This window comes from Callorhinchus milii, unplaced genomic scaffold (assembly GCF_018977255.1).
Source record: "Callorhinchus milii isolate IMCB2004 unplaced genomic scaffold, IMCB_Cmil_1.0 Scaffold9, whole genome shotgun sequence".
NCBI classification, from domain to species: domain Eukaryota; kingdom Metazoa; phylum Chordata; class Chondrichthyes; order Chimaeriformes; family Callorhinchidae; genus Callorhinchus; species Callorhinchus milii.
Window position 1 is genome coordinate 17,536,916 of NW_024704750.1, and position 12,452 is coordinate 17,549,367.

The 12,452-nt window shown below is 40.7% G+C and overlaps 1 protein-coding gene across 4 annotated transcripts in view; it reads right to left on the bottom strand.

Annotated features, from left to right (window-relative positions):
- The window catches only part of numb (NUMB endocytic adaptor protein), a 69,631-nt gene extending 57,620 nt beyond the window's left edge, over window positions 1-12,011 (bottom strand). For 3 of the 4 annotated variants that reach the window (XM_007893238.2, XM_007893236.2, XM_042338050.1), the window contains exon 1: window positions 11,582-11,638. The gene's annotated coding sequence lies outside the window, so the exon portion shown is untranslated. Of the gene's footprint in view, window positions 1-11,581; window positions 11,639-11,959 lie in introns of those variants that run through there. The other variant, XM_042338051.1, reaches the window with a different exon arrangement.
- Between the last annotated feature and the right edge of the window lie 441 nt (window positions 12,012-12,452).

The window sequence follows — 12,452 nt, forward strand, 5'->3', positions numbered from 1 at the left end:
TCCACTTGGCATCTACTGAGCACTGCAGTGCTGAGCTAAGGAACTCAGCACATTAACAGATTCAACCTGCATGCTGGGTACCCATGGCAATTCATGTCGACCATCCATTTTGGACAAGACACACAAGTGTGCAACCCTCTCAGACTGCAGCAACTGAAACCAAATGTCTTAGTAAAAAGCTGCCCAATTAAAGGAAATATTAATGATCACAGAAAATGATAGGGTGCTCAGGTTTGTTCAATCATACGTTTCCAGGCAAACAAACCATGTTCAACAAATCCATGAAGGCTCAATTTAAGATTTAGATAAAGGAAGAGATCACCTTCACAAAAAAATTAAATAAAGTGATAAAGTTCCAATAATTTAATAGTGTACATAGGGAACAGCAAGATTAAGACTGAAGCTTATTATTAATTGAAGACTGAAGTCAAATTAAGTTGAAGATTTCACCTACTGCAGAAAGGAAATTTTCATAAGCACCAAAATTTTGCAAAAAAAATTAGGGCACATTATAAATTAAGAGTCCTCCGAGGGTCCATTATGAATTATGAATTCTAATTTGAGATCCTCCAATCCACCAACCTGGTCAAAGAAACAATGTGCTGTCCATCAGTGAACACGGCTCTCTGCTGCTGCTCTGATACAGTTGACCAGTCCATCCTTCGCCATGATTTCTCCTCTCTGCTCCACCTTAACAGTTCGGCCCTATCCTGGTTTCACTTCTACCAATCCGAGCATCTCCACAGTTGCATATGACAAGGTTGACCCACAGATCGCAAGTGGAACCGAATATGGATGTACTGTACTATGTGTTCAGAAATAAATACCTGGTACAAAATGTACACAATCCTCCAGCTACCGTTCTGCATCAACATTGCTATTGTTCAAGACTTGTAATCCAGAGTATAGTACCAGCACAATAAAAACTATAGTGGAACCCCATTTTTGTGCCCTTGATACAACACTACCTTAATTAAGAGTGTGGGATTCACTGTGAATGTGCACGGACTTGCAGCACTCACTGGAAATAGGGTCACCATGCTACCGGTACGAAAAGGCCAGCTTCTCATGCTGAACCAATGGCTGATTGTCAGGTTGCTGTTATCACTTCCTGTGCACTATGCATTACACTGTGTACTGAAAGAGCTGTTGGCATTGCTTTTTTGCAAAGCAACTTTAGAAGTGACTTGGAATTTATCCTTCTTTTTGCACTTATAATAATAATCCTATCATTTGATATAGCGCTTTATTACATCTTCGAGACCTCTCAAAGCACTTCACAGAATATACTGTAAAATTAATTGACTGTATGTTTTGTGGATGAAATGCATCAGCCAATTGAGCACAGCAGTGTCCCACAAACAATCGTGGATTGAGTTACCAATGTATTATTTTGTTTTAAGGAATTAATAACCCCAGAAAAGCAATCCTCCAATCAACTAACAACTGGGTTCCTACTTACTGCTAGATAAACAGAGACATTTGGTGTAAGGAAACTTGTCCAACATTTCGTCCTGCTGGGAATCAAACCCAGGTCTCTCGGATGTGAGGCAAGCGCTCTAACCACTGAGCTACATGACTCCACTTATAATATGGTTAATGAGACCCAGTTGACTATGCAGCAGCAAGATTTCCCTGTAATGCCAAATAATACACATTTGGTACTTTGCTCGAGTATTGTTTTCCATCAGTTAAGAAATAGCAGAAGCCAACACACACAACATCCTACTCGAATATTTTTTAATCCACTTGTAAAATTTACTGCCTAGTTCCAACCAAAAACCTTATACGATTGTGCATCATGTAACGTCAATGAAAACTTTAAAATTAAAATCTATAATCACATACGTGCTTTTAGTTCCTGGCTCAACAAATTACACAAGAACCTTCCCATGTACCATTACATAACCAACAGTTTTGCTATCTGATATACAACAACACTGATACTCAACCAGACAAATATTTTTCTTGACCTTGTGTCTTACTGATGCACAGTTTAGGTCAGTTGAAAGACAAGCAGAGTCTGTTCTTCCCACAGCAGAAAGAAAATATTTCTATACTTCACTGAATACTTTAAACAAAGAGTAAACTATTCTTTAACAATAGTACATTTCCAAGTCAAGTGTAAGACTTCCAAAAGAATAATTTTGTAAATGAAATATTTGTAATTGTCTAAAATGTAATTTTTCTTAAAACCTGGCATTAATTTTGCAAACAACTGTGGATCGGACAGATGTGGATTGAACCTGACAGCTTGGTTGCGTAATAGCTCGATGGGTCTGAGGGATAGGCCCAGGAGGTTGAGGAGGTCAGAGTCGCTTGACAGAACAAGCTTTGTAGAAAAAACTGAAGTGCCCCGAGACACTTTGATGTCTATCAAATGTAGTAGAAATAGTTAAAACAGAATCAGTAATTACACAATGGAGTACAACAAGAACGCAATTTTGAACTGAAATGAACACTTCCACTTGTAGTTTATTTTTTCGATCAGCTGGGTATCCGACACATGGAAAAACCTATCACCGGACTGAAGAATATCCAAACCAAACAGAGTTCCATTCATCCCACTTATACATGCAAATTCAAGGTATTTATTGGAATGCAATGTGCATTCTCTCCCTGGAGAGTCTCATCCTGCTTACCCAATTCCAGAGTATTAGGCACAGGTTGGCAAGAGCTATGGTTTGGGCACCCCAGAGTAAGGTTTTTTTTTAAAAAAAACATAAATGATGCTCTTGGATTTTAAAAGAGCATTGTTTATGTAAAACAAAAAGGCTAATGTGTCTGTAGGATTATAAAATCTGCAATGGCATCCACTCCTAGCATCCCGTGAACCCCACCCCTCCCCTTCTCTAAAGTGCAAAATTGCGAAGATCAGGCTTGGCTGGAAAGACCTCACTGTTAAATGACCAAACAACATTTATTTCCGTGGCTCGCACATCAATAATCAATACTCAAGCAAAGTACCAGAAGGCACAGCAAGTACCTTCAAGAGAGAGGTGATGAAAACTGAAAGGAAAACTTAATACTCCATCTAACGCTTTGTAAGGTCGACCTGTAAAGGAGCCAAATGTTTCACAGCTATTCTACCAAGTGCTTGTAAATATAGATTACTTTTCATAAAAACTGAGCAAGTAAATATGATAGCAAGCCACCTTTCAAATGAGTTCCTAACCTAATTTTGCTGACAGCATCTTGCAGGGAGACCAATCCAGCAGGTTCATTAAAACATTAACATTTACATTTTTGAAAGGCTTTTTAATTATCATATACCAGCCCTTTTATTCTTCAGGTCAGACAAATACTTGGTCAGCAATCCACTATCTTCAGTACATTAATAATCTTTGCATCCTTAGTGAATAAGACCATAATATTTTTCAGTCCCACAGCACAAACTATACTTCAATTAATGGATATCTAACAAACATTCAAAGCTCCTCCAATTACTCCATATCACCTCAACCAGGAAGTACCCAAATCATCTTGGGAAGGCTCCAGATACGACTCTCTCGTCTATTTTGTTTGTTGATCTTGGTTGGGTGCGAGAATTGGACTTAGTGCCTTTGGCTGCGCAAGGTGCGCCTAAGCATGTCAGATAAGGGCTTGCAACTATTCACATGGGACATCCTACCGACATGAAAAGCGCTCTATAAATATAATTTTGTTGTTGTAGCTGTTCATAGCTGTCGCATAAACAATGACATTTGTTCAAGGAAAATAAAAGAAAATAGTCAAACACCTTCAAGTGGGGAGGAAAGAAAATAGGAAGAAAGAGCAATATTAAATAGGATGACAATAATAATACTTGCATTTGATAGAACACCTTATCATGTCTTCGAGACGTCTCAAAGCGCTTCACAGAATATACGGTAAAGTGAATTGACTGCATATTTTGTGGGCGAAACACGGCAGCCAATTGCACACAGCAGTGTCCCACAAACAGTTGTGGATTGAGTGACCAATTTATTATTATAATTTTTTTTGAAGGATTTATTACCCCCAGAAAAGCGATTCGTTAATCGACTAACAACCGGGTTCCTACTTATAGAGGCATGTGGAGTAAGGAAACTTGCCCAACGTTGTAGTCTGTATACAAAAGTAATCTTGTCTTCGTCGTGAATTTGACACAGCTGCCATAAAGCATTTAAATTAATAGCATTGGCAAAGATTGCCCACCAAGTCTACTAAGTACAGCAGAAAATAATCAAATGCATGTTATGGCATTGAGAAACCAGGTCACCCATTATTGTAAATTACAGAACTCATCAATAATCACAATACAGTAATAATCAGATGTGAAGAATTCTGAAAGCACCAACCTCCAGCAAAAGATCTGCAATATACATTCTCATAGCAAAAGGTTGTTTGGGAGGTAGGATATTCAGACATTCACGATACAGTAAAACTCATAAGTCATACTAGTCGGGACCATAAGATTTAATATGACTTAGGCGAAGTCTGAGTTACAGGTAAATTACACTGCTCGTGCATAATTCAATGCAGTCAGTAAGTGCACATACAGTACTTTACTGCAGTTGGTAAGTGCACATGCGCCTGCAGTGAATCGCGAGAAATATGCACTTACTGGCAAGCATTAGAATCACATAGAATCTCTGTGCATATGGCGTCGGATCAAGACATTTCCCGCGATTCAATGCATGCATCAACATGTCAGGCTTGCAAGTGTGGGAGTAATGGAGGATAGGGAAGCGGTGTTATGCGTTAGAGGCTGATTGATACGATGAATACTAAGAAATCTAAGTGGTTTTGACAGGAAACTGAATGGGACTCAAGGGGATGTACAACTTAGGTGTTTATACGATTTATAAAGATAAGGTTTATTGTATTGCACATCAATTAGAATGTGCTTAATTAAAACACAGGTTCGCTTATACTGTAGTGCAATTCGCTTTCTGCAAGCATGCACAGTAAATCCAGAAGCAATGACCAGCAACTGCACCTCACGATAACGTTTGTTGAGATTTTGTGGACTACAATGTTATACCAGTGCTCTACTGCATTTAACTCAACACCCAATCTTCACAAAATTGATAATCATAATGACCTTCACTGTAGCAGTTAAAACTCCTTTAATGCAAGTCAAGATATTCTCTAATCTCAAAAGGATTCCCTACATCAAGTAAATTTTGAATCTGACTAGATAGATATTGCACAATTGCTTCGATTCATTTAAAAAAAACAATCGTACCGCACAAATCAGATCAATAAAACCTCCATATTTTTTCAAAATCGGCAAAAACCTTACTATATTCTGGTCGCATTATTTTATTATGAAGCCAATAGCCTGATCAAGTGCATGAGGCAAAGAAAAATAGTTCCAACTCAATTTTTCTGTATTTTTAGCTTATGCTGACAAACTATTGCATTATAACAAATACAAAGTCGATCTCCTCTGATATTCTACTGCTGGCAGGAGAGAATGCATACCCAAGTTAATCAGAAACATACAAAATGGAAGTATTTGTTCAACTGAATATTTGTTTAGTCAATTCAGTTTACATACTCTTTGTACAGCTATTATAGCAAACTCTTGTCAGAAAATAAATTTCCACAATCAGAAGGGTAGCAAGCTATCCACTTCTAAACTTGTATCATTCCAGAGTGATGTGCACAAGATGTACAAAAGTAGATCTAATTGACACCACGCTTCATAACTTTCTGTCCAATCTGTGAGGTAGCGCTTGGCCTTTACTCAACACTTCCCTACTAAGTAAGATCCATAATTTTCCCAACAAGCTTTAACTCTACAATATCAAAACGGCAGATATTTCAATATAAGACGTGCTACTTAATCAAAATCATCTTATTTGCAAAAGGGTTGCCAATTTGTAGACTTGGGTTCCTACACTGTAATGTTATACATCTATTATCAATTATTAGTAACAAGTAATCATAAAGGATATGCTGATAAGTTTCCACACACTCAGCATGTTGTACTTATCTATTATCGGTGGGTGTGGGGAGGGGAGGTTGGTGGTAAGTGGATATGCGGAATCCCCAAGACGCTGAACTGGCTCCAAGGCAACGTACTTAGCAACAGAATCACAATCAAGTTACTCTGCGGTGTTCTTGGTACAGTCCAGTTTCCGAGCCAGACAGTATTCGAAAGCATTGCCGATGACAGACCAACAGCCTGGCTCATCAGCAGGACTCAAGGGACAGACGGGTCACTGGGGGCTTGGACATGGATTATTTCCACAAAGCTCTGGTTAAACCTGCAAGCCAAAGCCCTTATGGTTGGAGTTGTCTTAGCTGGACAAGCAGCAAGAAGCTTGCCAGCAGTGCTCTCAGTGGCAAGCCAAACCTCAAAACAGGTAGTTATGGAGTCTGGAGATTATTCCGATGCAATATTAAATGAAAGTCAGTTTCAGTTGTACAGTTAATTAAGTTCAGTATAATTGGTGTTTTGTGATAACTTTCAGTAGCAGATAATGTACAGTAACTTGTTTGAACAGAACTGATACACCCTCTGGGTATTTTCCTAGTTGCCCCCGCACAAAAAAAGCTCTATGAGCTCACTGTATATTCTCTTTCACCCAATACAATCTAAGTTGTTGGGTATTTGATATAACATTAAAACAATCAACCATGTAGATACTGTAGTAATAATAATAATCCTTGCATTGGATATAGCGCCTTATCACAACTTTGAGCCAACCCAAGTGGCTCACACCAAGATTATAATAATAATCCTTGCATTTGATATAGCGCTTTTCACGTCTTCTAGATGTCTCAAAGCACTTCACAGAATATACTGTAAAATGACTTGACTGTGAATAATTATTATTAAGACGGAAGTATACTCTGGCTCCCATCAACACCTTCTTTCCTGCGGGTCTGAACTCCTCAACCTCCGTGGGCTCTCCCATACTCACAAACCCATATGCACTTAGGCATCGGGTTCGATCCCCAGCTTTCCTTCCTACCACACATTCCCTGATCAGGACCACTTTTTTCCGACTCCGACACATTGCCCACCTCCGTCTGTACCTCACAACCAAAGCAGCCAAGGCCTCGTTCACGCCTTTGTCACTTCCCAGCTGGACTATTCCAATACCCTCCTTGCTGGTCTCCCCAGCACCATACACAAAGTTCAACTAATTAAAAATTCTGCCGCCTGGATAGTCACCTGCACAAAACTCCGTACCCCCATCACACCAGTCCTTGCCACACTCCACTGGCTCCCAATTACTGAATGGATCAATTTCAAGATCCTCTCACTCGCTTTCAGATCCCTTCATGCCGTCACACCTCCCTACCTATCTGATTTGCGTACCCCCCACTCCACTACCTCGGCTGGCTCCGGCCTCCAGTTTGTCCCTCATCCCCTCCACTCTACAATCAGTGGCCCCGAAACTCGAACTCCCTCCCTCCTTCCCCACTTTCAAATCCTGCCTAAAGACCTTCCTTTGTGATCGTGCTTATGGACATCTCCCCCTCACTTGATAGTGGCGGTCAGATACCGCCACTGTCGAGCACTCCGGGACGCTACCCCGCGTGAAGGGTGCTATGTAAATGCAGGCTGTTGTTGTTATTACACATCCTTGCTTAAAAATTAGTGCTGTAATTTTAGAACTGTTGATTTGCACATCCAGCTATTGAAACAGGCTTAGACAAAAAGCAAAAGACTGATATTGGTCATTCACTTTGTTGTTGTTTGTGGGCAAATTGGCTGCTGGTGCATTGATCTCTGCCGCCTATACTTTGATCTTTACAGTCACTGCTCTTTACAGTAAAAATGAGGCACCTTCAAGGTGCCTCAACAAGGTGTAAGGCACTAAACAAATGCAAAGCTAAATCACATTTCAGAGTGTTACATAGGCTTCCTTGCCAAGATTTAGAGGATTGAACATAAGATTCCAGGTTAAACGTAGAGCATGCAAAAAAAGGCTAGTTGTCTTAGCATACAGTACTTCAAGCACTTTCACAAAAAAGTGTGTTAATTCAAATAATATCATATCAACAAATCAAACAAATCAACCCAACTTTTGACATAACTAAAACAAATTTTCCATAATAAAACTGAAGACATTCTCATAAATCAAAGAGAAAGCATGGTAGAGTATGTACACTAATAATATGATAGTCAGATTGTGGCACCATGGTGCCTGGATCTCTTGCTGAATCTGCAGCATAAAGCAAATCAATAACCAAAAGGTCAAAAATTTGTTTTCCATGCAAGAAAGTCTAGATATTATGAAACATTCCCTTAACCCTGTGTTTTTCCTAGCTCAACACAATTAATTCAAGAACAATTTCACAATCAGTTCCAGTAATGACCAGGAGGCAAAAAATAATTCACCTTCTAGTTTCGCCCACAAAATATACAGTCAATTCACTTTATAGCATATTCTGTGAAGCGCTTTGAGATGTCTAGAAGACGTGAAAAGCGCTATATCAAATGCAAGGATTATTATTATTATAGTCTAATTCACATTTCAACAAGTAATACTACAAGTCTTTTACAAAGTCCCAGATTAGAAATCAGTCTGATTGACACTCCAACACAGTGCTGCATTGCGGGAGATGCCATCCTTCGGATGAGATGTTAAACAAACGTCCCATCTGCCTATTCAGAATCTTTGAGACATTAAAGGTCCCATAGCACTATTTGAAAACAGAAGGGAGTTTCTTCTCTGACCAACAATCCTTCATATAAAATTGGTTTGCAGTTTGGGGGACAATTTTGTGAGCAAATTGCTACTGCATTTGTCTGCAACTTCACAGTAAATTCCCGTGAAGCAGTTTGAGACATCTCAATGACGCGATAAGGTACTACGACAAACGCAAAGCTTATTTTTCTTACTTATGAATACCCAGGTTTTTCTAAAAGATTGAAATCATCACACCATTCAAATATTTTCATCTAGCAATAAGTAACTAGTTTTTAAGTGCCGACAGTTCCTTTACAGCTCAGACATTCAAGGGGAAAACATTTATAACACAGGAACATTAACAGTGTATTTTGCTCCAATTATATCACAGGAGTAATGCGATGTGACAAAGTTTCCAATAAAAGATTATTCAGGCTGTGAAACCTATACATTTTCAAACACTCAATTAGGAATGAGTTCATGAAAACACTGGGGCACAACTGTCCTTTTGTAGGACAGAACTGTGCAATCGAATCACAGCCCTCTCTGCTTATAATATTTCTTGCATTTCATACAGTATGTTTTATGTCTGAAGATGTCTCCAAGTGCTTCCAGTTTCAACACTCCTTTGAGTGATAAGTAGATGTCACTTCCACCTGAAAATATTAAATTCAGCCCTCTCTCTTAAGTTTCTCCATTACATCTACTTTGATGATTTATATCACTCTGATTTAATTCATTTCAGTTCTGCTTGAACATAATTCATTTGCCAAATTATTCTTGTTCTACATGGCCAGCCACCCAAAATGTCAGTGTAAATCATGACCAAAAATTACATCCCCAACTGTACTTCAAGTACCTACTTATTGTAACCAATACAACAAATGATCACTAGCATATGCAGGATTTTGTTCTATGACATAGTCCTCAGTAGAGAAATATTCTGCATAATGCATCAAAACTCAGAAAAGGCTTCCTTCTTACTGAGGGATGTTATGCATCATTTAATGTTATTAAACAAGAGCAAGAAAGAGTTTGCAATGTAATTTTAAGGTTCAGATGTGCACAAACAAATTTACAGACCGAATTTAGAGCATCAAATCTGCTTTTCTCCACATGAACGTTCATATCTAAGCCTACTCTCACACATCAGTCTTGAATGCATTGAACTCATTTTTATGGAATCTTCATCAGCAACAATTGAAGTTCAGAATTTGAGCACCACTTTGCAATGCACTTCCAGGTAGCTATTATTCCATAGTTATGTGATAATTCCAATGCAACATCATAAGGGTCAAAGCATGGGTTAGATATTATGAAAGGAATACAGTATTTAAAAACTGTGTGTACACAACTAAGTATACAATGCTTGCAAATTAGGATATAATTCCAACACTCTCTTACATAATGCAATCCCAATTAATGATTTATCATTTTACATGCCCATGGACCTTTGGACAAGTACTCAAAAATAGTGTTCCAATCGCCTGCTAAATTGTATCAGACAAATTGTGTTATTGACATTAGTGAGCATGAGAAACCCCACTTTAAGTAACAGAGGCTGTTTGAATTTGTTCAATTCTGGCTCTAAACATTGCTTTCTTTTTAGGGATGCTTCTAATGCTCCATCTGTGCAAAACAGGTGTAAACGTTTTATGGGCTAAATTTAAAACAGGAAGATAGAATGAAAACATTAACTACACTTTCTAAACTTGAGAAATAAACTGTCTACCTCCCAAAGGGGACAGATGTGAATGACTGCTCGATCTGGCATGTCCTTGGCTTTCTGCTCGAAGACACATTTCTTACCATTAACTCTCCAGTTGAACAATTTTATCAAAATCACTGCAGCTGGAACCCAACAATTTTAACCATTCGAGCCCTCAACTGTAGTCAATATTTACACAACTTATGCAATCAAACTTACTTAGATCAAAACTAATTGGGCGAAAATTTTTAAGGTGACTCCCTGGCGAGCCTCTCAAAAATAGAAAAAGCTCTCAGCATTGGGAAATGGCCAAAGCAGAATGCAAAATTAAAGGCGTGAGCAGGGTAATAGAACAAACATTTTAAAGAAATAACGATTTCATCTGGTCTGCTAACTGTGTCTACACCTACCCCTGAACTGAAACATTTTTTTTCAAGATAGTTAAACACTGTATAGGCTTTTATACACGTATGTGCGTGTGTGTATATTATATAGATATGCACACACACAAAATGTTAAGACTGTATTAAGCACTTGGGTGTTGTTACATTAATGGGGAAAAAAACATTAGACATCTAAATACTTAATCGTGACTGCAAATTGTGTCACCCACCCACCAGCACTGAAACACCCTCCCCACCCCACGTCACCCTCTCAAGACACGATTAGATATTTTAACACAGTAGGCAGATTGTTTTAAGATTGCATTGAGCACTCCGCATATTATACGTTTGAATGAGGGAGGGAGGGAGGAGGGAGGAAAATGCAACCCTGAAACCGAAGCTGACGGGGCTGAGCGAACAATTTCATGGGGAAGAGTGTTGGCAAAGAGGGTCAGAGGTGAGGTGGTAGTGGTGGTGGTGGGGGGGGGGGGGAGTGTCGCTACGCCTCTCCCCCTCGTTTCTCCCTGGAGGCCGGGGGGGGGGGGGGGGGTGTACAGTGTGAAGTGAGAGAGAGAGAGAGAGTGAGTGAGTGTGTGGTGTGTGTCTGAGGCTGGTCTGAGGCCCACAAGCTGCTCTGTGCCTCAGACATGGCAGCAGCAGCAACACAGACAGACAGACCGATAGATAGATAGATAGATAGGGCTTTAAACATTGAAACGAAACAAACAGACGAGAGAAGGGAGGGAGGTGAGGATGGGGGGTAAACAGATATATATAAAAAAAACTCCTTCTCTCCCACCCAGTGTGTGAGTGTGTGTGTGTGGGGGGGGGGACTTCTCACACTCAAAGAGAGTCAACAACCCCAACCGCCTTACCTCGTTCATCCACCAACCGCCAGTCTCGAGGGGGGAGAGGAGGAGGAGAGGAGGAGGAGAGGGAGGAAGGAGGGAGGGAGGGGGGGTAAGAAGCTTATTTTCTCGACGAACGACGAAGGGAAACGGTGATACTGTTAACATTTAAAAAAAAACCACTTTTTTCCTCTCTTTTTTTAAAAAAAATTTTAAAAATATATATATATATATATGTGTGTGCGTGTGTGTGTGTGGTTTAAAAAAAAATTAAGTCCGCCCGAAACGTGTCGACGTGATTAAATAAAACGAATTACACGTTAATTCATCCGACGCGGAGGTTTTCTCTCACGCTCAGCGGCGCGAGAGAGAGAGAGACAGACAGACAGACAAGACGAGCCTCACCTGCTGCGGCGCGACCGAACCTGCTGGCCGCTCTCGCTCTTCCCGCCCACCCCGCGGGTCAGAGCCCGCCCCCCACTCCTCGCCCCGCCATTGGGCACCAGCGCCGCCCGTCGGCCGCATTTCTGCTTGTCATTGGTTCGCGGGCGGTGCCGATCAAGAGCGCGCCGCGCGCCCTTCCGCCTAACACGTTCGGTTGCGCTGGAGCCGGGGCGAGGAAAAGGCTGCTGTCGCGCGAGGAAGGGAGGGAGGGAGGGAGGAGGAGGCGGAGTCTCCGGCTCGCGCTGGGCCGGGTCGCCCTGCCCACTCGGCGCATGCGCGGGCACTCAACCGGCGCCCCCTCGAGGAGGGAGGGAGGAGCAGCGCGTGAGAGTCGGTTGGAGGCGCCAAGTGGGGTCGGCGGTGGAAACCCTCGACACCCGCCGCCATTAACCTATGACTTGAGGTCTGAAATGCGGGGTCACTTCACTGAACGAACCAGATTGTGCTCGGGGTG